Below are 22,268 nucleotides of genomic sequence, written 5' to 3'. Positions count from 1 at the left end.
GAAATCTTTTATCTCAGCAGCTACTAAGTTCAGTGGCCAAAATGAAGGCATTTTAACTTCAGATGTCTTCAGTCGCTTAATCTTGCAAATCTCTATCTGCTAGTTATTGTGAGGAGTAAGTTTACTGGGAACTCTGGTAAGTTCCAACAGAACCTATCTGGTAGACCTAACCATTTATTTTTTAAGATTGGGGCATCTGAAGCATCATATTGGAGCGAAATAGAGTCCTGGAGTTTGACTTTGCCTAACACTGCATGTGGAGCTATGACTAGCAGTTTTCTGATTAGTACACGATAGCAAATGTAACATTTCAGTGCTTAGAGAAAATCACTGGGCTGAATATGCTCTTCCTACAACCAGGGCCACAGTATAGTCAGAGAATACAGGTTAAATTCTATGGTACTATTAAAGGCCTTTGGTAAAAAATGTTTCTTTCCTCTTGGTACTAATTCCTGCCTCCTTAAGGAGAATAAACTTCTGGCTAACAAATCTAATCTTGGGTGTCCAAGATAATAAGAGGCACTATTTTGGGGGCCAGAAATCACACTACGGGCTTCCTATCCAAAATCTCTAACTCTCACAACCACGGCAAAGGTTAGCCTCATTTTATATGCAAGGAAACTAAGGCTGCAGGACCACACAGTTGGGTGAAGGTACAGCCCATTTTCGAAGAACAGTCTGTCCAGGTCTAAGCCCTGTGCTATTTTTATTGTCAACACACTGTCTCCAATTTCCTTGACCAATTAGGCAAGAAGAATGTCAGCTCACCTGACATCTTTAGAGAATAAAATAAGCCTTCTAATACGACGGAAGTGAAACAAAAAAGAGAATGAAAAGGGAAAGGGCAGAGAGCGTAATAAAGGAGAAAATTGGCACAAACCCTTATTATTGTTTGAGGTAGAGAGAGTTTATTGGATTTCTAGCAAAATCCACTTTATCTTCTCAATTCAATCAGATTGATAAACCCTCTGAAGATTTATACCATGCTGTCATTGTTTTTCTGACCCATCTGGTGACTGTGATCATGTTCAAACATTAAATGGGAGGAAAATAAATGTGCATTCTTTCTGGAACGGCACACACATATGTTCTCAGCCTAACAAGTCAGATTCAGCTGAAGAAGACACACACACAAAAATGGATCCGCTTAAACAGGAATGGGCTCAAATCAGTTCCCAGGCAGCTGCTTTATTTTGAGCAAAGCTGCATGTAATACTAGATGGGATTAAATATCTCTTTTTCTGATGAGGGGCCAGCCAAATGTCTCCTAGTTTCTAACTTTGTCCCCTTGGTTGGATCTCCAAGAGGAACTAAGAAGGTCTTCCAAGAGATCTTCTGTTGAATATGTCACTCAAGATTCTTCCTCACCAGACCTTTAGTGATTGGAGAAAAATGTCTCTAGGTGAATTGTCTGAGAATAAATCATTTTAATCTGCAGAGAACCTGATTTCTTATTTAAGCACTCTGGGACCTCTGGGAAATACTTTTTTAGTTATTTATTCTTTTAAGTAAGGTGTTGATATTTACTGTCATTTTTAATGGCATGCTAAAAAAAAGGATATTCTCTCTCTCTCTGACTGAAGGTACAAATTAGCTGAAGGTAAATTCTCTTGTTTGCACAAAACGATCGCAAGAATATCTTGTTTTGAAAAGCATAGTTTTGCCTAAGAATTTCATGAGGAATTCCCGTGTGTCACTTAAGGACCAAACAGCTTTTGTGTCCCATTTCACAGATAAGAAACTCAGCCAGACAGGTATAAAATGACTTTATTGGATGGTAAATTCCAGATCTCCAAGCCTAAGTCAGACTATGAGACGCCAAGTTCTTAAAAACCACATTTCCTTCCTTTAGGTATGTTTTACAACTGTACTCTTTTTAAGATTACTCTTTTGTTTAAATTCCCTTTCTCACTTGAAATGACCTAGTATTTCATTCTATTTTTGTATCTGTCTTTGCTTTCACGAGGTAAAATTCGCTTTCTACTTGTGATCTTGGGTTTTAATTTGTGATATTCTCTGGATCTTCCTGAGGATAAAAAAATACTTGTGACGGAGCAGGTGGGCACTCTGACTGTATGGGGGCAGGTGCTAACATACACGCTGCTCGGGAGGGTGTCAGCATGCCAGGTATGCTTCTCAGCCTCTGCTGTCACTCTCTTCTCTGCTAATTCATATATTCCCACAGCCTGTTCTGCTTCTGGAACTTGGAGGTCTTGCTCCAAGCCAGCCTGCCTGAGTTTGAGAAGAATCACATATGAAGTTCTGGAAATTGAGCATTCACTGAGTGAGAGAAGAAATATGAAAAACAACTTTATCATTCCATCAAATGTCAGGTCCCTGACATGCGCATCTGTGGAAGAGGCTCAGTGACCCCTTGAAATAAACTATTTCATCTCCTGACAATGTTTTTAAAGTGTGGCCTTTGTGAACTAGCAGGGTCTGGGTTCCCAAGGTGATTCTTCTGCATGGTGATCTCTGAAAAACACCTGTTTTAAGAGGTAAATCATCCTATTTAAGAAAATTCCATCTTGGATGGAAAATAGAAGGGTGGTGGGAAATGAAGGGTACATTTTAGACATTTCTTGGCCACTATGACAGTGTGTTTTCCAGCCTTACAGAAGTATAATAGACATACAACATTGTGTAAGTTTAAGATGTACAATGTGGTGATTTGTTACGTGCATATGTTATGAAATGATTACTACAGTAAGGTTAACTAACATTTCATCTTCTCACATGATTATCTTTTCGTGTGTGTGGTAAGAAGATGTAAGATCTACCCTGTTTGCAACCTTCAAGCATATAATACAGTATTGTTAACTATAGTCACCAGGCTGAATATCAGATCCCCAGAACTTACTTATCTTATAATTGGAAGGTGCTACACTTTAGCCAACATCTCCCATTTCCCCCAGCCTCCAGCCCCTGACAACTACCATTCTACTCTTTGTTTCTATGATATTGCCTTTTTGTTTTTTTAATTCCATGTATAAGTGAGATCACATTGCATTTGTCTTTCTCTGTCTGATTTATTTAACTTAGCATAACGTCATCAAGGTACACCCATGTTGTCACAAATGGCAAGTTTTCCATCTTTTTATGGCTGAATGATATTTTATATATATATATATATATATATATATATATATATATATATATATATCACATTTTCTTTATCCATTCATCCATCAATGGATACTTAGGCTGTTTTCATGTCCTGGCTGTTGTGAATAATGCTGCAATGAACATTGTGGGTGTAGATCTCTTCAACACAGTGGTTTCATTTCCTGTGGCTACTTACCCAGAAATAAGATTGCTGGATCATATGGTAGTTCATTTTTAATTTTTTAATGAACGTCCATACTTTTTCCCACAGTGGCTATACAAATGACAATATTCTTTAAAGCATTAAAATACTAGAAAATATCTTTGAGCAGAGATTGATTTGGTGACCTGGAAATAGAAATTCTTTGTTCCAGATAGCTTACCCTTTGTTTTATTACTGTGAGAAACAAACAAGCTTGCCTCTTTATTTTTTTTTATTTTTTATTTTTCATGGATGGAAAGGCATTTTATTTTAAATATAGCAGCGTGTACATGTCAACCTTAAACTCTCAATCTAACCCTCCCCCCTGGTAACCGTAAGTTCATTCTCTAAGTCTGTGAGTCTGTTTTGTCAATAAGTTCACTTGTATCATTTTTTTTAGATTCCACATATAAGCAATATCATATGATATTTTTTTTCTGTGTCTGACTTACTTCACTCAGTATGATAATCTCCAGATCCATTCATGTTGCTGCAGATGGCATTATTTCATTATTTTTAACAGCTGAGTAATATTCCATTGTGTGTGTATATATATATATATATATATATATATATACCACATCTTCTATATCCATTCATCTGTCAATGGGCATTTAGGTTGCTTCCTTGTCTTGGCTATTGCAAACAGTGCTGCAATGAACATTGGGGTGCATGTATCCTTTTGAACCATGTTTTTCTCCAGATATATGCCCAAGAGTGGGATTGCTGGGTCATATGGCAGTTCTATTTTGAATTTTTTAATGAACGTCCATACTGTTTTCCACAGTGGATATACAAGTGACAATATTCTTTAAAGCATTAAAATATTAGAAGATGTCTTTGGGCAGAGATCGATTTGGTGGCCTGGAGATAGACATCTTTGTTTCAGACAGATTCCCCTTCATTTTATTGCTGTGAGAAACACACAATTTGCCTCTTCAAAATGTGGCTCATTAACATGTCATCTATTCTGGTTATGTTTGTAAATGGCTTTAACTAAGCCATGTTTCTTCAAAAACTTGGGTTGATGAGAATTTTGTCTGCTTGGTTGGTTGACTGATTGGTTAACATCCATCTTTCCTACATTACAGTTGCTACAGACAGCAGCAAAGATTCATTATTGAACAGGACCATGGTTTTATTTCTCACACGAGTATGGTTTTGTATGCTTATCAGCTGGAATTTATCAGCAGTTATTTTAATTTATTTACCTATTATTTCTAACACAAATAAAAGCTTTTAAAAAATGGTCATCCAGACATTTAACTTAGAAGAGAAATTAAACAAAGGAGAAAGGAAGATAAAGCTGGTTTTCAGCTAGAGGAATTAGGTTGGTAGACCATATAAAGGAAAACAGGATTAGAAGACATGACTTACTTTTTTGTCTGGGTCCAACCTCAGGGGTGGAGGAAGGAGGGTTAGCCTAACTGAGAGGGTCCCCAAAGCCAGACCTGGAGGAGAAAGTCTCTTCTCGAAGGTTGCTAAGTATGTCAGAAGAGGTCAAAACCAAAACTTGCGCAAGGCGTGGGGGTCCAATAAGCCCAGGAGTCCTGTAATGGAGGATTCTAACCCAGGAAGTGGTGCTCCAGAAGTAATAGTGCAGGTACAGCTTGGCTTCTTAACTGGAAGTGACTTTATATTCTGCAGCTGGGGGCTTCCCTGGTGGCGCAGTGGTTGAGAGTACGCCTGCCGATGCAGGGGACACGGGTTCGTGCCCCTGTCCGGGAAGATCCCACATGCCGCGGAGCGGCTGGGCCCGTGAGCCATGGCCGCTGAGCCTGCGCGTCTGGAGCCTGTGCTCCGCAACGGGAGAGGCCACAACAGTGAGAGGCCCGCGTACCGCAAAAAAATAAATAAATAAATAAATAATAAATAAATAAAATATTCTGCAGCTGGTTGTGATGCGCTAGCTGCTGCCCTGGGGACAGGAGGGCCAGCTGTAGGTTGAGGCTACGCATGGCACAGGTTGCAAGTTCTGAGTGAATGTTTTTGAACTGCAGTTCTGTGCCCATTTGTGGGTCAAAAATTATTGGATAGCAAAAGGGTTTTTCTAATTTTCATGAAACAATAAAATATGATAGAATAGATAGTACAAAACAGAATAGAGGACACTGCATGGTGTGTGTGTGTGTGTGTGTGTACCATTTTATAATGTATTTCGTATTTCTTAGTATATGTCAAGGTCAAACAAAGTTTGAGAAACAAAACAGTTTTCCAGATAGGCTTTGCCTGCCCTAATTCCAGTCATGACATGCACATGCACAGATAGGTCTGCACCCTCTATCTTGTCTCAGTGTTCACTCAGCACCAGCCTCCCTCATGCATTGGGGCTAGAATTGGCCTTGTTGGTTCACCTAGTCAAGGGAAGTTTCTTGGGAATCCACACAGCCTCCAGCTTCAGCCTTTCCTATGACCCCATCACATGCACCAGGCTCTTCAACTAGATTTCTATCCTAACTGGCACTCAAATTCCTAGGTAGTCCTGGAACTCTGCTTTTAAAATCCAGAGTGCTTCATGAGAGCCCTAACAACCTGCCTAATTATTGCTTGGTACATCTTCCCAAGAATGAAAACCCTGCCACTTTACCCCACACATGAACCTGAGTCCTGTGTTCACCCAAAGCTTCCCTCCTGGAACTATGCCTATGTCATAATTCAGACCATCACCACTGCTAGAAACTCTGGTTAATGATGCCCCCAGAGCAACTTCAACCCACCTCTCAGCTGGAACTATGAATCATGATGACTCAGGCGGAGCAGAGCCTTGAGATTCGTCTAGAGGAGTGGCTCTCCAAGTGTGGTCCCAGATAAGCAGCATCAGGAATACATAGGAACTTGCTAGAAAGGCACATTTTGGGGCCCACGTCAGACCTACTGAATCAGAAACTCTGGGGGTGAGGCCAAGCACCGTGGGTTTTAATGAGCTTTCCAAGTGACTGTGGTACACAGTACAGTCTGAAGACCACTACTCTGGGGCAGAGGGAAAGGTACTCAAAAAACTATTGACACCTGAAAACAAAGACAGACCATCTTCTCTCTTCTGCTGCCTCACATAGATTGCGATGGTGCCACACTCAAACGAAATGTGTTCGTGTATTAACTCTTTAATGCATTAGAACAGAAATAGTTCCACTTCAATCTTTACTCTTTGTTCTTTGTTTTTACTCAAAGTATGAGGACATTTAAGAAGACCTGATTGAATAAAAACTGAGAAATAATAACATAACTGTTTTGAAGTTTGCAGGTTTCCAGAATACTAAAAAAGTTTCCGCTTGCTAAATTTCCTTTTTCCAGCTGGGACTGTCAGCAAAGGAGATACGAATCTCAGGAGGCATCTTTTATTCTCATGAAAACACAAACCAGTGTTTGGTGTTTGTTTTGTCTTGTTTTATGAGTTTCTTTCTTTACACTCAAAAGTTTCAGATAAAACTCCAGACATGAGGTTCCTTATCCCAACTGTGCATTTTTTGGTTTGCCCATCAGACAGTGCCTTAAAGCCCAGATCACTGCTGAATTGTACAGTAATTTACATGTAACCATCTTGAGAAGACAGCATGCCTTAGTGATAAACAAAGTTTCTCAGTATTTTTTGGTCTACGATCCATTTATAAACCTCTTAGTAGAGAGATGTCTCCTTCTGGTCATAAGCCTACTCCTTTGTTAACGCTTAGCCTTCCAAGCACAGATGTGCGCAATGATTTTTGCATTTACACACATATTCACCACCTCTAGACTAGAAACACTGATTTAGACAGACAACAGAAACTACAAATTAATCGATACAAATAAACATGGAGTTGGGATTCATGTACCTCATGTTCTACTTAAACCTGTCAATGACAGGCAGTGGGCATATATTTTTCTGGCCTGGTCACCATGCCTTCCTTGGGGGAGTGACCCCTCCACCGTCCTATAGAAGCCTCCTTAAACTACATAGTGTAGGTGGAATTGATACCACCTTCCTGTTGAAGAGATGGCCATAACCCACACTAGGTCACCCACAGGACTGAGCCCATGTCTCTGGGCACAGTGGTTAGATCAGGAATGTGTCTCAAACTAAGCCAATCATAACGTTCCCAGGACTCTTGTCATGAGAGGCAGCCACTCCTTCTCTGTAACCATGAGCATTGAAAGCCGCAGGCATCTGGAACATCTGGGGGCCATTGCACCACCTCCTGGGGAGAGAACTAGAGGAAGGCCAGGCAGAGGGAAGTATATCTAAGAGCATAGGAGCCATTTACGCCCAAGGTCAAGGGCACCTCCTCTGACTCTCTAGTTAGCTGTGTCAACCGATTATTCTTTTTACAAAATCTAGTTTGAGCTGGGTTTTCATCATTTGCAGTCAAGAGCCTTGTACAGTTGGCTGAATATTCCTGTAAATGGGCTTTGTAATTTATTCAATAAATGGGAAAATCATTCTCAATGGCCTTTTTCCAGATCTATGACGCTAAAACATAGTCTATTCCCTAACTTGGGCAGATTATTTTCTAATATAGCATGCCAGTTTATCTATTCCTCGACCAGTTTTAGTTAAATGAAATCAGATTTATCCTGCCTAGGTTTTCTGTGAAGATTAATTAAGCCAAAATTTATGGATACCGTGAAGAGAAACTCTTCCCTTCTGGCCTGATGCAAAACTATTCCCTGGTGCTCAGACCCTGGAGTCGGTAAGTATGGGCTGTGTAAGGTCCTCTGTCTTCTTGCCATTGACCTTGTTTTATAATGAGTACATCAGCCCCTTATTTGGTTCTGGTGAGAATCCAAACAAAGAACAAAAGCAAAATGCCTCGATAATATTTGCTGACATATCGTGAACAGTTATATCGTAAGAACCGAAGCATTGGCGGCCCTGATAAACCCTACTGAACACAAGAAAAGGTTGTGCTGCACTATAAACAGTTTTTTTTTTTTTTGTATATAAATGTCACATGAAAGGCAGTGGGATTAAAGATTTATGCTGTGGGGTTGCCTGGAAAATATCACCCAAGCACTATTGTTCCTTTGGCAGTAGATGTAGCGGCACTCACTGTTTGTTTAATCTGGGCCTCTCTTTCTGAGAACTCTCTGCACTGTCAAAATAGTTCTTTGTTCTTAGTGTATATGTGTAGAATTTTATTGAAAAGAACTGGGACCATTTTACTTCTTTTATTAAAAAAAAAAAAAAAAGACCAGAGGCAAATACAAGAAAATGTTGACAAAGTACACCTCTAGGTATGGGGAACACAAGTGTTCTTTTATATATTAAAAAGAAAGTACTTGGATTCTACTGGTTATACCAAGTCATTACCCATAAATAACAAGACTCCAGAAGGATTTGTATATTTATTTTCTGTCCTAATACTAACCCTTAGTGATTAAAAAAGAAAAAAAGTTCTTATCAAGTATCATTACTTTGACCCAAGAGATGAAAAATAAGCCGCTTTTTATTTTAACGTCTTTACTGGAGTATAATTGCTTTACAATGGTGTGTTAGTTTCTGCTGTATAACAAAGTGAATCAGCTATATGTATACATATATCCCCATATCTTCTCCCTCTTGCGTCTCCCTCCCACTCTCCCTATCCCACCCCTGTAGGTGGTCACAAAGCGCCGAGCTGATCTCCCTGTGCTATGAGGCTGCTTCCCACTACTATCTCTTTTACATCTGGTAGTGTATATATATCCATGCCACTCTCTCACTTTATCCCAGCTTGCCCTCCCCCCTCCTCGTGTCCTCAAGTCCATTCTCTATATCTGCGTCTTTATTCCTGTCCTGCCCCTAGGTTCATCAGAACCTTTTTTTTCTTAGATTCCATATATATGTGTTAGCATACGGTACTTTTCTCTTTCTGCCTTACTCGTATGACAGACTCTAGGTCCATCCACCTCACTACAAATAACTCAGTTTCGAAGAGAATACTTGAAAACAACTCAGAACATCAAAGTTACCAAACTTGGAATCTACCCCCAAAACCTGTTTGAGTAGCACAGAGCAGAAACCCAATTCACCCTTTGTTAAAGCAGTTTCTTCACCTGTCAGATGGGAATTCTGGAGGAAGGGGGACTTAAACTCCCACAGAGAATGCTGTGGAAGGCCAATAAAGAAATTTTACATGCAGAGGAAGGTGCCATGTACATATAAACTAAACAATTATTTTGCGGATAATTTGGATTTTTATTTCTTTAGTATTATTTGATATTTTCATTATTGCTTTGCCCCTGAATAATGCCAAGAAATGGCAGGGGGGCAGGGATTTGTAGCATAAAAGCAACAGGTCTGTTCACATATGCATGAACATTTCTTTAATCAACTCTAATGTTATTAACACAATGCCTACTCTAGGAATGTAATAATTATACACCAAAAGGAATTTTTCAGACAAACTTTCTTTTCATGCCATTTAATAGGTCAATTATTGGGCAATATTATTCATTCATGGAGTGTGGCATTACAGTGACCCAAAATGTATTGTTCCAAGCAGAGCTTGCTTCCAAGAGATATTAGGATTCAAATACTACAAATCTCTTAGAGTGATTGGTAGACATTCTCAGAGAAAATGTCCTGATCTTACATTGGAATATGAACAAATAAACACATTTAAATATTTAAATGTTTTATGTTAAAATATAATATTTAAGATAAGTTCCATTTTTTAAAAAAATTATTTAATTGAAGTATAGTTGATTTACAATGTTGTGTTAGTTTCTGCGGTATAGCAAAGTGAGTCAGTTATACATATATTTCTTCTTTTTCATGTTGTTTTCCATTATGGTTTATTACAGCATATTCAATACAGTTCCCTGTGCTATACAGTAATACCTTGTTATTTATCCATTCTATATATAATAGTTTGCATCTGCTAATCCCAAACTCCCAGTCCATCCCTCCCCAACCCCCTTCCCCCCTTGGCAACCACAAGTCTGTTCTCTATATCTGTGAGTCTGTTTCTGTTTTGTGGATAAGTTCATTTATGTCATATTTTAGATGCCACATATAAGCGATATCATATGATATTTTTCTTTCTCTGTCTGACTTAATTCACTTAGGGTGATAATCTCTAGGTCCATCCATGCTGCTGCAAATGACATTATTTCATTCTTTTTTATGGCTGAGTAATATTCCATTGTATATATATACCACATCTTCTTTATCCATTCATCTGTTGATGGACATTTAGGTAGTTTCCATGTCTTGGCTATTGTAAAAACTGCTGCAATGAACATTGGGGTGCATGTATCTTTTCGAATTATAGTTTTCCCAGGGAGCTCCTTAGCCCTCTTTCTACCATGTGAGGATACAAGAAGTCAGCAGTCTGCCACCCAGAAGAGGGACTTTACCAGAACTCAACCATGCTGGTACCCTGATCTTGGACTTACCAGCATCCAGAACTATGAGAAATAAACTTCTGTTGTTTATAAGCCACCCAGTCTGCGGTATTTTGTTACAGCAGCCTGAATGGGCTAAGACAATATATAAGCACAGCACATAGAGTTACATAGGTTAGTATGAACTAAATACTATAATGTAACCTATAAAGGAGGGGTTTTTAAAAAGTGGATATAGGTAAGACACATCTTTCAATTCTAAGAGCAGAGATCAATACTGACATATGTGATGAAAAAAGAGAATTGTCAATATATCATTTTGTGTTGCCAGGAAACTATCAGAAAAATAAAGCCAGAAATGGTTAATTCCCAGCCCTCATCTTACTAATCTATGAACAACACTTGACCAGTGGGGAACTCCCTCCTTGATATCTTGCCTCACTTGGCTGCCAGGTCTTGGGGTGCAGCGGAGGCGGGGGCGATTCTCCTACTTCACCAGCTCCTCTCTGTCCCCCTCGCCGCTTCCTCCTCTGCAAACTTGTAGTGTCAGGGTGTCCCAAGACTGTACTCATTCCCTGGGAAATGACAGTCCCTTAGCATAAGATCACCTGCATACTTTTCTAAGATTTTGAAAATTGCAATTAATTTTGATAATTTTAACTGACAAATATTTATTAAGTACCTATGACATGCAAGGTACTATATTATATCCTTGGGCTGCATTTTTCCTTCAAGAACTTTCTGTGTTGATGGAAACGTTATCTGCACTGTCTAATATGGTAGGCATTAGTCCATGTGGTTATTGAGTAGCTGAAATGTGGCTAGAGTGTAACCGAAGAATTAAACATTTTATTTTATTTTATTTTATTCTAACTTTAATAGCCCCATGTGGCTAGTGGCTACCATATTCAACAACGTATTTCGAGGGACTCAGCTATGAAAAGGATATTTATGGTGGTGCTTGATTCTTGGATCTTACCTTTTAACAAGGAAAGGATCCCACAAAAACAAAACAAAACAAGAAAGTTTTAGAATATAGAGGATAAAAAAGTCTTTATCACTACTAAAAATGGGTCAACGTCATTGAACTATAGCATATAAAGCTTTCAGAAAGCTGATTTTAATTTTTACTGGTAAAAGATAAAGAAGGTCAAATCAACTTCTTTCATTGTTAAAATGTTTGGCTTCTTTTTAAAAAGCATTGGCACATTCATTCCATTTTTAACTTTGTAAATTTTGGTGACTTGAGAAGAGAAAGCTCTGAAATGCACTAAAGAAAGCCCATTTTAGCCAACTTTAATTTTGGTCTTCCTTGTTTTTCAATGGTGTGTCTTAAGTTTCAAAGATCTCACTAGAAGTGTTATTTCATCTGTCTCTAATTCTGAACTTCCTGCTTTGAATTTGTTTCCTGATATTCATCATATGCCTTGTGAATGTCTCCCTGAATCAGTGATACATGCTTTTTATTATTGTAAACCTTTGTGTGTTCACAGTCCACTAATGGAAATAATAATCTCAACTCGTTTCTGGCAGAGAAGGGAAATATCTGACATTTCATTCTAATTTACATTCCATTTTATTAGAATTTCTATTCTTTATGGTGCATTGTCTCAGAGCAAATTTTCACATGACAGATATCTAGGTTTTAGTTGCTTAGACATTTTGAGTATTTAAAAGGAAAATTTTTTTATTTATAATTTTAAGCTATTTTGAAATGAATAAACATCTACTATACTTGTATATTATTAACTATTGTGATCTATTTCATATTCCAAAAGCCACACCCACCATTATTTTCAAGGCATGCCTCTCTCTCTCTCTCTCTCTCTCTAGACTTAATTACTGGTCTCGTATTAGCAAACTGCTGGGAGACACACCCTTAAGCTTTCTAAAATCCAGCTGAAAGGATGTTCTAGATGCCATTTGATTTTTTTCAAGCGTTTTTTAAAAGGTGTTACAGCTCAAGACTTGCTTTTGGTCTTAAAGCCTTGGAGTAAAGGCTGGAGTAGAAGGCCATATGTTGCTGGAGGACCTGAACTCCACGCTCTCAGGCTATATCTTCATTTAAGAATTACTTACTGAATGACACCACAGAAATGCAAAGGATCATAAGAGACTACTAGGAACAACTCTATGCCAATAAAATGGACAACCTAGAAACAATGGACAAATTCTTAGAAAGGTACAATCTCCCAAGACTGAAGCAGAAAGAAATAGAAAATATGAACAGACCAATTACCAGTGACGAAATTGAATCAGTAATTTTAAAATACACAAGAAACAAAAGCCCAGGACCAGATGGCTTCCCAGGTGAATTCTACCAAATATTTAGAGAGGAGTTAACACCTGTACTTATCAAACTGTTCCAAAAAATTGCAGAGGAAGGAACACTTTCGAACTCATTCTATGAGGCCACCATCACCCTGATACCAAAACCAGACAAAACTATCACAGAAAAAGAAAATTACTGAATGGAAAGATAGCATGAGAAACTTTTTTTTTCATAAACCAGCACGTTCTAGGTCTCTACGGTCCCTCAAAATTCTATTTCAAACCTGCTAGTTATTTTCTGAGTTCATCATATGTAGCTAAAAGAAGGCTGCCAATACCTCAACAATAGAAACCATGTTGCCTAAGTCCACAGTTCACTGGTTACATTGCTATCTTCTAGTTTATCACAGAAGATTGTTATACCAAATGCTTCATGGTTATATAACATGAGCCATCATTTCTTCAGACTTTTATGATAGTTTCTTCAACATTTTTCCAACATATACCCACCGACCAGTTCCATATCTTTTAGGTTTTTCTTGCAGCCAATACCAGACAATACAAATTCCTATATAGGTTTGTTATTGCTACAAAAGTGTTGTATAACAAACAGCAAAAGATCTCAGAGGTATGCAACGATAAATATTTATTTGGTTCACTTATCTGTGGATTGGCTAGGGATCTGCTGATCTAGGCTGGGGCAGTTCAACAGGTTGACTCTTTTCCTGGAGATTCTCATCTTCCTCCTGGAACCTGTGGACTAATCTAGGAATGTTCTTTTCACGGCAACAGCAGAAGGCAAGAGCATTTCCAGCCTCTGTTGGGTCACACCCACTAATATCACATTTACCAAAGCAAATCGCATTCTAAAACCAAATGAAGCCAAAGACAGTCACATGGCCAAGTCCAACATTAAAAGAGTGGGAAAGTTTACTTCTTCTATGGAAGAGAAAAGGATGAGACTATATCTGACAGTTGTTAAATCTGCCACAAGAAAAAATCTTGTTTCTCTTTTTGATTTCTTTCATAATTCCTATATAAGTTAGGGAAACTTTGGGTGTAAGCAACAAAAATCAATCTGGTTAACCTAATCACAAAGGGGATTCATTGGAAGGGTTTGAAGAAATTCATAAAAATCAGAGAAAAATCTGATCATATAGGCCTCAGAAAGGATTAGGGCCAGGAAGTCTTCAAAGATGTAGGTGATAGAAACTCTTGGTCTCTGGGGGATTCTGCATAGAATGGGGGAAATTTTCCCATCAAGTTACCCGCTGAAGATTCAACTTGCCAAGACAGATCTAAGCCAACCTGTTCAGCCTTAGGCCAGTAAAGAGCCAGGGTACTGTCCCACCAAATCTACACATAACAGGGCAGATTTGGCCCTTAAAGGAAAAGCAATGTTTTGTTATCAGAAATAAGGGAACTGCATGCTAAGAAGGCAAAATCAACAGGTGTGCACCCCAGTTACCAATCTATTGGAATTTTAAGGATGTTAAACCTGTCAAAAGCAGTATATTATGCTAACCCACTTACACAAATTTACCCAGTAAAGACTTGAATGAAGAAATAAATCTGTGTCACTCTAGTCAACAATGTGCATCAGAGGCCTTGGAATCAGAAGATCTGGGAGAAAGTTCCAGGTCTACCATGGACTAATTATATGACCTTAGGCAAATCACTTAATGGAAACTTGTGTGGATTTTCCTTAATGAATGACTTTCTCATTCATGTACTACTACACAGTCAGGCCCCAGTTTATGTCTTACTCTGTAGTTAATCTCTCTTTATTTTTCCGTTCTATTATTCTTAGCGAAATAATATTGATGAGATATTATTTTATTTGAATTGACCTCATGGAAATCTCCCCCTCTTCCTTCATACAAGGGAAGAGGAGGCCCAGTGCCCCTTGCCTCAGGGAATTGTTGTGTGTGGCAGAACCTCCTGGCATTTGTGGTTCCAAGAACTTAAACCCATTAAGAGATCATGCTGGTGCCTCTGAGGAAAATATAAGAAATCAAGAGAGGGAAGGATTTCCCCGAGGGTTGAAAGAGCTTTCCTGAGCTAAGAGTAAGAGAAAGAATAATAAGAGCAAAGTTTCAAGTGGGGCTCAGAAGAAACACACACACTCATACACTCTCTTCACCTGTTCTACCTCTTGGGCAGAGGTTCATGGGCTCATGTCCAAGCCTACAGGGCCCTGGGAAGCCCCCCTGAAATCTTCGTGTCCCCTCATGGCATCAAGCTTAGGGACATTCAGCCACTAGGCTCTAAGGGGTCCATAAGAAAAATAAATAAATAAATAAGACTATCACATCTGTAGGAAAACAAGGACCAATGCAGCCCATGGAATCTCAGAGAACACCTCAGTGAACAGATGACTAATGAACTGATCATCTCTCATCCCTAAAACTTGCTATTGCACCAGGAGGGAGTGAGCAAAGCTCTGCATTGTTTGAGACGAAGTTTCCACCATGCCAACATATGGAGCTGGAAACAGGAATTAAACTGAGTTACAGGAAAAATAAAGTCATATTTTGTGCACACCAAGGCATGCAGTCTGAGATCCATACTAGCTATCTATGTACATGCTTGCCTTCCCAATTAAATTGTGAGCTCCTAGAAGACACCAAACAGACTCCTTCATTCTTAGAGCAGGGCCTCCCAGATGTTAATGTTCACTTGTATCATCTGGATCTCGTTAAAACACAGATTCTGATTCAGTAAAGCTGGGGTGAGGCCCAAGATTCTTCATCCCTAACAAATTTTCAGATGATGCTGGTCATGAGTAGCAAGGCCACAGAGATTCTTAATGATCTACACATGTAATAGATGCCAGGGTGAAGGGAAGAACAAACAAGTGAAAAATGATGATTGAATAACTTGAAGAATTGTGAAATGTGCTGATTCTATTCACCTTTCACATTTTTACTTCCAGGCCCAGAATAGGAGAGATGGAAGGTACAACATATGTACAACACTATGCTAAATGAATTCATGGGGACATGTTAAAATGATCAATTATTCTTCTAGTCAGTACTATTTATCCATTCCACTACTATTTATTAAGTGTTCAAGCATCCATGCTAGGGAGGTAAACAAAAGGCCCACACCTCATGCTACTATATCCTAATTAGGTTTATTAACTTTTTGACTCTAGGCTAGACAGAGTGTTGGACATATGTTATCTCATTTGATCTGTAAAAGAACTAGACAAATGAGAACACTGAGGGTCGTAGTGATAAAGTAACTGGCTTAAAGCCATTTAGCTAATAAAAGGTAAGGTATGGATTTGAGCTTGATTTTCTTCATGTTCAGTCCTCTTTACAATATCCTAGTGAACAAAACGTACCATTAAACACATTGTTAGAAGAGATCATTAGGCTCTTCAGACAGGCCATAAAACCCCATTGCTAGGTGAGAAACAGCAAAAAAAGTCTTACCTTCTTAGTCAAAAAGATTTTTATTTACAAAAAAATATGCTCATTGGGTAACTGCACATCAGGAGGCATCTGATTCCCATCTGGCTAATAGGCAGTAATCTCATATGTGAAACCGTTTAAATATACATCTTTATTTTAAATACTTTGTGGATTTATTGGTCTTCCATGAAAGACAAAGTTATGGTCTCAGTGGTTATTACCATATCACTGAAGACATTACAAGTCCTCGGAGAGCCAACTTCTAACAAAATGAGGACAAATGTAAAGAATTAATAACTCTAGCAGTTTAGGCATTTTTTGTTTGCAAAGAAATTTCTCTCCCAGCTCTACAAGAACTCACTCTACAAGAGTAAGTTCTCTTGGAGCAAAACTGATTATTACCTTACAGAGAAAATTCTTACAGCTGGCATTATGCTGCCCAGGGGCTGCAGAGAGACCAGGTAGCTTGGGAAAGAAACACAGGTAATATGGGGAGCAGCGCCACAGCTGAGGCTCTCATTCAATTGTGAGCTGCATGTTAAAAGACACCATGGGAAAAAAAAGACACTATGGACTTCTGCTATACTTGGACTCTTCTCTTACTTAGATAGTTCTCTTCAACAGAATATGCTTCATTTAGCAACATAGTACCCCAATCAGTTACTAATAGACAGTGGTCAAGAAATGCATGTGTTAAATACATGCTGCAGAGTGCATACAAAATTCAATTAATATTATAATTGTCTCAATATTCTAATATCAATGGGGTTAGTGAGGGGTGGCTGTCACAAAGCAGAGATAACCTTGGTACCCAACACTACAGCCAGAGTGACCATGGTTTGCCCTGTACAGCCCTGGTTTACCACCATTGCTAATAGCAACACTTTTCACTTTCACATGTGTTCCCATTTGAACAACAAATTATAGAGTCACTTTATTTCTGACTCTCTTGTCTGCACAAACTTCGCTGCTTGCCAATTTGCAGATTGAGCTGGGAATCCTGCCACACAGAGAGAAATGAGTGATGAGTATAGATCCCAGTGTCCTCTGATTAGGGAAATCGTAGGGTAAATCAATAGTCAACAGCAACACCACCTCAGATGTCCACCATGAATATCTGAGATTTATATGTTTTTTTCCATTTCTTATTAATTTCTTATACAGGGGCAAATACAGTCATTATCACCACATGACAAATGATGAAGCTGAAATAAAGAAAAGCTAGTTAAAAAGTGTATGATCACCTACTTGATGATGAGCATATCGTAGGTGGGGATAAAAACACTTAAAAAATAAAATACATTATTCTATCCTCAGAGTGTTTAGAATTTATTGTGGGAAAGCATAGGCTAATGGAAAAAAAGTAAGAAGCAGTAAATGATAAATGTAGACTGATATTATGCCTAAGTGTTGAAAGAGCTCTCTCAAGGTTACATAATAAATATACCTCAGAGTTAAAAATAGAGGAAGTGGATGGAAAATAAAGATTTATCGAGCACATGGTATGGGTCCATATGAGCTAGCTTTAGGTCTGATTTCACTTAATTCTCATTACAAGTCCTATACAGGCAATAAGGATTTCTTTACAGACAAGGCAACACACCTTGAGAGATTAAGTAAGTTGCCTGAGGTCACACAGTACACACACTGGACGCCCTGAAAAAATGTTCTCTCTCCCCTGTACTGTAGGGATTGATCTCATTTCTCATAGCCCAGGCAGAAATTGGCCAATATCAGGAATCTTATGAGTGTCTAAACTCAGAGAAAATAAATTCAAAATTGTATAAAATATAATATAGAAAAAAACAAGCAAAATAGGAAAATTATACGTGTATACATTTTAACTCTAAATAAATGAAAGAAGACTGCTTCTCCACATTTCCAAAAGCAAATTCCCATGCAGTGGTGTATGATTAGGGAAAGAAAACAAAAAGGGATTGTGTAAAACCACATACTGATCCAAAAAGTCTTTGCTGAACTGGTCATGATGAATTCTCTATGAAGACTCCCCTACAGAACACAGTACTAATCTCTTCTTGCTGTTCTAACACTGATACAGCAAAACCCCTATTAGGTGCCACCACCACTGTGTGGTAGAGGGCAGCATTGCTGGGTGGTAGATGAAAGCTTCAAAGCATTCAAAACTGAATGTTTGGTCCTGCTACTGATTCCATTCACTCCCAATTTATCAAATACTTTGAAGTCACAAAGTAAGGTACTGGATGAGGAAGCAGAGCCTGGGGAGAGAGTAAAACACACTTCAGGACCTCAAGTACATTATAATCCGGTGGGAAAGTGGACAAATATATTTACAAGATTACAAATCATACATGATGAGCCAAAGTGAAGTAAAACTAAAGAGCTAGGAAGACACTAGTGTCAAGTGATGATTAATCCTAATCGCCCTTTCCCTCCCACAGGTGAACGTCAACTTCTTTATCGTTAAAAAGGGGTCCGTACAAATACCTTTTGGTATCGCTTATATGTGGAATCATCGAACTCCTAAAGTGGTTGCCAGGTGCTGGGGGGGGTGGAGGGGGAAATAGGGAGAGGTTGATAAAATAAACAAACTAGCCTTACAAGATGAGTAAGAGTTGGGGATCTCATGCATAACACGGTAAATACCGTTGACAACACTGTATAGTGTCACTGAAATTTGCTAAGAGAGAACTTGTTCTCCCAAGATAAAAGGGTAACTATGGGAGGCAATGGATGTGTTCATTAACTTGATGGGGAAAATTCTTTCACATTGTGCGTGACATATATATATATATATATATATATATGGATTATATATATAATCAATATGTTGCACACTTTATCTTACAATTTCATTTGTCAATCATACTTCAATAAGACTAGGAAAAAAGTGGGGGGGGGCGGCAGTTTCTTAATACCTTCTAGAACTTCCTCGCTGGGTCGCCATAAGAATGTAATTTTTTAAACATAAAATTGTCAAAAAAGTGCTTTGAAAACTGCGTGGTTGGATGTTGTTCATTTCTGCTTTAGATATTCTGCTGATCTCTTTTGTCCCCGAAAAGAGAACAAAGAAAGTTGGAATTTATATAGATGAACATGTTCCTAACTGTTCCATGAAATGTTATTTCCAAGAGGTGTTAATAGGAGATGTTTCTTTAAAAAAAAAAAAAAGGCAGAGGTGGTTCCAACGTTAGCAACATTGTGTACTGATTGTGGTCTCCAGACAGCCCCCCTTTGCCCCTGGCCCCCGGAGTTTAGGCTTCTAAATACTGCTCTGTAATGAGGTTTTCACTCTGGCCCCAATGCATGAGCATGATGGTTCCATCCGGTTAAAACATGCTGACAGTATGTTTTACAAACATTAGGTGTATAGTAACGTGATGTTTGAATTTAAGGGTGTGGTTTGGTTTTTGTTGTTGTTGGGATTTTGCTTGCTTGTTTTTTGATGTCCCTTAGAGAACTGTGGGCCATGCGAGCGTACGCACCCTAGCTTGCGTAAGCTTGCCTGTTTCCACTAGGAGCCCTGACTCTACCGGTTAGTTCTCCCAAAAGGATGAATCTTCCAACCCTTTGTCAGGGGCAGCCTGAGGTCCCATGCTGCTCTCCCACTCCGACCCCTGGAACATGACATCACAATCGCTGTCCCCACTCTGCTCCCAATGAAGTGCATTAAATGTACACGATGATGTGTACCCGGCACCCTGCTCAGAGCTCTGAAAGCCCTAAGCTTTCCCTCTCCCGAGCCCAGACCCTCCCCCACCCCTCAGTGGATTCAGGGGGGCTAGAGGCAGCCACAAAGCTGCCTGGAGTGTTATTCCTGTCCAGTGAGCCCGAATTCTCTGAGAAAGTCCCACTCAGTTGACAGAAAAGCCCCTGCGCATGGTTCCCACTTCGGAACTAGAGATTAGTACTTAAGCAGACAAGTTAACCGACACATCTGAGCCTCTCTGCAAAGTCACAGCACGCAGCCACACGGCTCTGTCCCTGAGAAGTCCTACAGCAAAGCACCTGTTTGCTTTTCCTTACTCTAGTTGCCCAAACTATTTGGAGCCCAGGAAACTTTTTGGCAACCTGCCTTTCTGGGTATGTATTGCTATAAACTGACAAAATCCCTGGAGGATGTGGAATAAACGCACAAGGCGGGATCTTCTGGGTGAGCTCTGATTTCAGCTTTCAGTTGTGTCAGAACAGATGGGCCAAGAAACCCTTCGCCTGTGTCTGCGAGCCAGTCCGGGAATAAGAAGTGGATGGAGCAGGTGCAGAAGAATCTGGAAGAAGGCAGAAGCCAGGGTGTGAGGCCAGAAATGAAACCAAGCGGGGACCCCGTGGGGTTCCCGGGCATGGAAGCCTTTTCATCCCCCGTTTCTCGTAGGCAAGACTCCAGCCTCCATGACCTTCCCTGAGTTCCAAAGAGCAGATTCAAACAGTTGCTAATCCACGGAGGAGCAGCTAAGAATCCACCTGAGGCGAGATTAAAGGGACCAGAGAAGCTCATCAAGATTGGGAGACCAAGCACCTGAGACCCTGCACACACCCTAATTCTCTCAGCAGCCCCACCCCTGAAGTATTGCTATAAAACTCCTCGTCACATCCTCCCGGCTTGGGACACTTAGCTTCTTGAGGCAGGAGCCCTCTGTGTCCCCCTTTGCCTGGCAAACTAATAAGGCTGTGCTTGCACCTCACCCCAAGCCCTCCCCACAATTCAGTTCTTGGCGCCGGTGTCCAGAGAAGCTGAGCTTTTGGCATCAGAAGGAACGGCGTGCAATCTGCCCTCCTGAGCCCCCCTCCAGCCTCCAGCTCGAGCCTCTGAGGAGGGAGAGCGGAGTCCAGCCCAGGAAGCCGAGGCCTGGAGGCTGCTGGCACACTGAGCACAGTGAGGGCTGCTCGGGGCGCAGAGCGATCCTGCGTCAAGGAGAGAACTATTCTTTCCACCTCATCCCCCGACCCTGTTTTCTACCACAAACTGCAGCACAAGTCTGGCCCCTGAGCCCAGGGCAGCTGCCTTCTCAGGAGTGGGCAGCAGAGGGACAGGCAAGGGCCCGGGCAGGGGGTCCAAGGGAGAAGAATGACCTGGCTTGTGCCCAGGAGGGACACCACAACCCCTGACAATGATGCGCAGACTCTCCGGAGTGGGGAGTGGTGTTAAGGTCTTCTGGGCGCTCTGACGATAGGAGCACTATCCTTGGGGCCTTACCGTGCCTGTAATCCCACCCAGAGACTAAAGCTCTCCAGGCCTCTTTTGCATATCAACGAACCTTCTAGTTTCCTCCTCCTCTTTTTCCCCAGGCCACACTTCCCCACCCGCCCCGTCCCTCTGGAGCGATCAGCTCCAAGAAGGGTGTAGCTGGACTGCGGGGCCTTTCGTGTATTTTATTCAAGCGATGCAGTGGAGGGTGGTGTCGAGGCCCCCCATGGGGTTACTGGATGGTGAAACGGGCCTGTAAAACAAACAGTCAGACTTGGGTTGGGGGTTTTGCTAGTAAAGGGAGTTCCCGTTGTCTTAAATCATCCGGGATTGTTTACCGCAGAAGGCAGCCGTTTAATCTGAAACACAGACAGAAAGAACTGCAGCCGTGCATCTCGGCAGGTTTTCGCTGAACCCAACTTTTACATTCTGAGCACTGTAAGTACGGAGTAGCCTGGATGGCTCGAAGCCAAAGGGTAATGTTTCCTTTCACTGTTGTTGAGAAAGGCATTCAGGAAAACAATTGAGTACAATAAGGGCCTTCCTGTTCTGTTGGGCAGGCAGGCGTGTGACCCACCCAGCAAATGTGGAGTGAGTCATCCTAGCTTCTTCCTCCCTTGTCAAAGGCTCTCTGAGGCCGGCTACACGAGATGAGCATCTTCGAATCCACTTCTCCTACCTCTCCAGGCACCGGGGATTTCCTCGATAACCAGGGTGGATGTCTATGCAGGGAAATGTCACCAACATATTTTGGTTGGGAAAGGCCTTGGCCCTGCGTTTCCCTGCAGCCAGAAGTCAGTTC

The 22,268-nt window shown here is 40.4% G+C and overlaps 1 long non-coding RNA gene across 1 annotated transcript; it reads left to right on the top strand.

Annotated features, from left to right (window-relative positions):
• The first annotated feature begins 6,107 nt into the window (after window positions 1-6,107).
• Window positions 6,108-10,676, top strand: LOC141279052 (uncharacterized). The gene is made up of 3 exons (XR_012332802.1): window positions 6,108-6,294; window positions 7,867-7,974; window positions 10,540-10,676. It is a non-coding gene; the product is annotated as an uncharacterized lncRNA (long non-coding RNA).
• The last annotated feature ends 11,592 nt before the right edge of the window (window positions 10,677-22,268 follow it).

This window comes from Tursiops truncatus, chromosome 7, assembly GCF_011762595.2.
Source record: "Tursiops truncatus isolate mTurTru1 chromosome 7, mTurTru1.mat.Y, whole genome shotgun sequence".
In the NCBI taxonomy this organism is placed as follows: domain Eukaryota; kingdom Metazoa; phylum Chordata; class Mammalia; order Artiodactyla; family Delphinidae; genus Tursiops; species Tursiops truncatus.
This window is presented reverse-complemented; position numbering and strand designations above follow the sequence as displayed.